The following is a 5,519-nucleotide window of genomic DNA, read 5'->3' on the forward strand; positions in this document are numbered from 1 at the left end:
AGTCCCATTCCCCTACTCCTGTGTCAGTGTCTGTCTGACCTAATACATTTGCACATGGGTCACTATCTGTCTCAGCTCTTTCAATGTATTTATGTCTATGTTTAACTTCCTCTTAACTGCTGCTTTAATGGCTGTGGTTTAAAAACTGCCTTTTTCGCTTCTGCATCTGCTTCCTGTTACCGCAGCTAATACTGTCAGTTACAAATATGGTTTCTGTTTTAAAATATTGACTGACTGTCTCCCTGTTTGCACTAATGAATTTTATAGAACTCAACATTTCTATGCAGTAACCTATAAGGTAATTATATAGTTCAACTTAATTAACCCGATACTCTATATGACCCTGGGTCGCAACAGATGCCATATATTATTGTCATCTTTCTACTATTTAAAGACAAACCTTCAAATTATTAGATAAGGCCAAAACACTGCTAAACATAGCATATGTTTTTCTGTACTAATGAAATCTCTCTTTTGGGAGTCCACTGTATTTTATCTAACAATAACCTGGGTTAATCTTAACTCAGTCTCATCAGTAATTGTATATATGTTACGCAGTATGGGATCCATTATCTACAGTACTTTATTATCCCTAAGAACTGCAACATATTTATTTTCATAATTAAATTAAATAATCCCTTCATCTTTTTTCTGCCCTTGTTGGCTTAAAATATGTCCTAAATACTTAACATGACTCTCCCTGCATGGCTCTCAACACTACACTAGTGTCTCCTAGATTCGTTGGAGTCCTATCTTGTAGCAGGGCCATTGCTATGGGGTACCAGGGCTGTGCATAGAAGGCCACTTTGCCACAATACACACTTATATCCTCTGGCCCCCCTTCTTTTACTGGGATGACTTTTATTAGAACCCAATTTCGTATTACTACGAGGTCTGCCTGCCTTGACGGAGTTGAAAATAATTCACTCCTGTTGCCATATCTTCACCTTGAGGTTTGTTTAGATTTCCTATTTAGTTATAAACTCTATAGTATTTTCTAGTTTCCTCAGGGAATTTTTCTCAAAGAGTAGACTCTAACCCGCCATTGCTCTTTGCCTTGAGATTTTATTTAGTTTTTCTATTTAGTTATAAACTCTATAGTACTTTCTTATTTCTCATACAACGCCCATAGTGACACTTACGCACTATGTTAGCTTTACTTTCCCAAGGAAATAATACAATTTCAAAGTAGTTATACACTTTGAATAGAGACTGGTGTTTCTTAATCATTTTACAATTAATTTCCACCTGTCCCAACAATTTCTAGTGAAGTTGATCAGTCTTCACGGGAAAATCTTAGGATTCAGGGCTATTTGCCTAATCCTGTTATTGGAGGGGGCCGTCATATTGCACTTCCCCAACAGCTATCCCACCGGCATCACATCTAATCTTTGTACTGTTTTCAGGATTACACTGGGCTCTTTTAAGTTATTACCACTCATATTAAGAGCGTTGAGTCTATTTTTCATTTCCAGTGTGTCCATTCCTGAGTTTTCTAGGGTTATTCCTATTACATCCCTCCAGTATTTTCTCAGGACATGCGTTGCACACCCCATTCTAAGGTTAAAGTTTCCTTTATCTTCCTCCTCTTTTGGCATCAGTTTTATTAATGCCCATTCTCCTACCTTACTTATTTTTAACTCGCAAGATATGGTATGTTTTTCTATAAAGTGTTTATCATCCCAAAAGGTCTGTCTGCCTTCCCTCGACCCTGGACCACAATGCACCTCTTCCCTGAAACAAACCAATGAGTAAGTCAGACGTCAACCAGCAACCCCGGACCACAATTCTCCTCTCCCTGGGACAAACCAATGAGGAAGTCAGACATTAACCAGCAAATCTGAACCACAATGCACCTCTCCCTGAGACAAATCAATGAGGAAGTCAGACATCAACCAGCAAATCTGAACCACAATGCACCTCTCCCCTGAGACAAAAAAATGAGGAAGTCAGACATCATACACACCACCACAAATTAAGACCATGCAAAGTCAAATAGACCGTAGTACACATGTGCCTGACTGTGATTGAAACCTGGGAGTTTTTTTGTTTGTTTTAAAACTGTCGTAAACAATTCCTAGGACCTTTTCTGAGATGTTTGTGGACACGGGCCCTGGTTTTGAGGAGTTTTTAAAGGGGCACCACTGTGTCGTTACAAGCTCAGGGATGGTGGTGGAAAAAGAGCTATGGAGGCAAGGACTGACCATCCATGCTATTAACAATATAGCTTTAACCATGTTTTGAGGGTATACGTAATTTGTTTACATGTACTTTGTTTACAAACATTGGAGTAAAACAAGCATTTTGTTCTGATGGGGTAAAACAGTTGAACTAAGCTCATGAGTTATATTCTTCAAGAATCAATGGGCACATATCATAAATGTGTAAGTCCAAAAATGTATGTAGCAACTGCAGATTGCCACTTTTAAGGTCTCAGGCAAGGTTATTCAGCCAAACCACATCCATCATTACACACAAACACATCATATAAAGTCCTTGTTATGACCTACCTTTGGCCAGCTTGTCCCTGTTGAGCATGCCTTCTTTGTCCCCACAGGTGACTGGGAGCTGGCTCTTGTAGATGGGCCAGGTCAGATGTCAGCTTTCTCATTCTTACTGAAAGGAGATGCTGCATGGGGACACGGTGGGGACAGTCATTAAGATGTGACTTGAAAAAAAAAAACCCCCCCTAAAAAACAAAACTACTACCTACGCTATGAATTCAGGTGTCAATATTTACTCAAGAAAATGTCTGTTTGAAGTTAGAGGTACTTTAGACTTCCCTACTCAAGTCCTCCTCTTTCCCCAGGGAACATGAAGCCTGGGACTCACAGTAGGTCGGCCTCTGAACTTTCCTCTTCTGACTGGGGTTGGACTGTGTGGACGTGCTGGGCTGCTCCTCCACACTCTCACTTCTCTTTTTCTGGTTCCTCTTTTTCCTTCTTGTCTTCTCTTCCTCATCTTCTCCTTCCGCTGAACCCTTCTTCTTCTTATCCTCCTCCTCCTCTTCATTCTCCACCTTCTCTGGCAGATTCTCATAAAATGTGAACGACCCTACAAGGGATTGGTGTCAAAATTTTGTAAACCATACAACCTAATTAATGTACACCTAATAAAAAGTATTATTATTACAAATTAGACATGGCTTTGAACCTCAACTTCAAAGTATCCACCATTGTGACTACATATATACTCTACTAGGAGTTATAATTATATATAGATATTAACCTATCCATACAAATGCCATAATAATACCATAATAATACAGCAATAAGAGTGAAGGCTCCAGAACTGACCGTCCAGCAGGCGGTTTCGGAGCAGGCGTAACGTGGGGTACTGCAGCAGGAGGTGGTCCCTGAACACACATTTCCAGAACACCTTGATGCTGTTGGGCCTCTCTGCATCCACCCAGTCCAACACCTGGTACACACCCTTCTCCCTCACCTCCTTACTCTTACACCGAATCAGCTTCTGCAGGAGGGGTCAAATACAACACCATGGTCCAATTTGTGGGGGTTAACAATTTGTGGCTGGAGTAGAGAGGTAGATTTGATTCTCTAGATGCAACTGCCATCCCAATCAGTTCCTTTTTACAGACATAAATTCATGGACACACATCAGGCATTACTAATCAATTGATCATCAACTCCAAAGTCCACTCTTACAATAACATTCAAAGACCTGTTATTTATATTGTTTGTACACTCCTAGAATTAGTGTTGACCCAATGAACGCTGGTGATCCTCATAATAAGAACCTCTAGCAGTCAAGCCGGGAAATGGTTACAATCGTTTTTCTAATTTTAATTTTTCCCATCGTTTTAAAAAAAACTTAAAATAAGGGCTGTGTTTCATGTAGGCTTACCCTGGCATGACGTTTTGATAACCGTGTGAATCTCTCTAGGACAAGGTGACTTTTATCATTATATTCGCCTGTATTTACCCCCCAAAAATGAAACGCTATTTAGCTGCTAATGAGGTTATCATAAAGAACCACAAATGCCATGATGATCTGGACGAGACTTCTGAATCGAGGCAACGGTTAGAATCTCTGGATTAACTATCTAATTTTAGCTAAATGTAGTCATGAATACATGATCTACATTTCTTTAAATGGAGAATTCTGTGAAATGTATTGTAAGTTTAAAATTGACACAATACCAGCAAAGGTGTCAGCTAGAAATGATGTGCAGGAGCTTGCAGGGATTTGTAGTCTTGCAGGATGTCTACTTTTATGCTAATTAGCACTTTCAATTTGAGCGTAAATAGAACCAAATATATTGATAAAAATCACCTTCTCCGAGAGAGATTTACAGCAGTCCTTGCAGAGGAATGAATGGAATTACTATACAGTAATACAGTATTTCAGGAAGAAATTAAATGTATTTAAATATTTTTTGTTGTAGTGGAGACAGTAACATTAATATTCAAAAACAAAATAGTTTAAGGAATTGTTAAAAATATTTATCTTATGTTTAGCTCACATTTTATAATTTTAAAGTATGCAATAAACTCGTCAAAAATGTATGTTTTTTTTACAATGGAAGAGTACCAAGATGGCTACACGGTGGCTTCAATACAGTAACCACTTTCAGTCATCCAGGGTTTATACACATCATTGACCTTTACACAGGGGTTCCTCGAAGACCCTCGATGACCCTTTCCAGAGCAGTTCCTCAAGGAACCTTTTTCAACCGGCAAGTTCCGCTGGTGTGGCAACCCAAAAGGTTCTTCCAGGAACTTTCAAAATAGGAGGAAGAATTTTACCAAAGAATTCTGTATTCTGCATTCTACAATTTGTTTTGTTACAAGGTTGGATCAGGGTTTTATTCGGTAGAGTACTACAGTACAGTAAGGTGTATAGTACAGTTTAAATCAGTAGAGTAAATTATTAAACAATACAGTACATTATACTGAACTCTACTCTACTATGCTATACTCTAATGTACGGAACTATACTTATTTTATTTACCGTACTGTGCTCTACTGTATTGCACTGTACTCTACTCTACTGTATTGTACTGTACTCTCCTGTACAAAATCTGAACCAATTATATACATTTATGTTTGGACCAAATATTGTCCGGATCAAATATGAACCAATCATCCATGTCTATGTTTGGGCTAAATCAAGGCCGGTCGGGACAGGACCAAATCTGAACCAAACATAGACGTCTATGATTGGTTCAGATTTGGTCCAAACATCTACTCCGTGGATGTTGGAATAAAGGCCGCTCTGGACCACACCAAAAGAAAAAAGATAATTAAATCCGGACAAGAATTTTAAAAAGACGTCAGCATTGGTCTGTGCTAAGTGGGATTTAGTTTATTGCTGCTTGGTTAACCTATTTCCCCCAGACATGCCACTATGCAAATCTTATGCCATTAGTAACCCTGACATGTAATCCATATTTCTTTATATTTTATATTGAAAAGCATGTAAAAAAGTACGTTTTAATCTCAGTCACAATTGTGACTGATAGAACATGCAATGCTCTGACGATAATAAAATTAAAACAC

General features: G+C 38.6%; 1 long non-coding RNA gene across 1 annotated transcript; it reads right to left on the reverse strand.

Moving 5' to 3' along the window:
- Positions 1–2,591: 2,591 nt before the first annotated feature.
- Positions 2,592–3,496, reverse strand: LOC121847200. The gene is made up of 3 exons (XR_006084144.1): positions 3,297–3,496; positions 2,833–3,054; positions 2,592–2,629 (listed from the first exon to the last, which is right to left on the reverse strand). It is a non-coding gene; the product is annotated as an uncharacterized LOC121847200 (long non-coding RNA).
- Between the last annotated feature and the right edge of the window lie 2,023 nt (positions 3,497–5,519).

This window comes from Oncorhynchus tshawytscha, linkage group LG09 (genome assembly GCF_018296145.1).
Source record: "Oncorhynchus tshawytscha isolate Ot180627B linkage group LG09, Otsh_v2.0, whole genome shotgun sequence".
Classification (NCBI taxonomy): domain Eukaryota; kingdom Metazoa; phylum Chordata; class Actinopteri; order Salmoniformes; family Salmonidae; genus Oncorhynchus; species Oncorhynchus tshawytscha.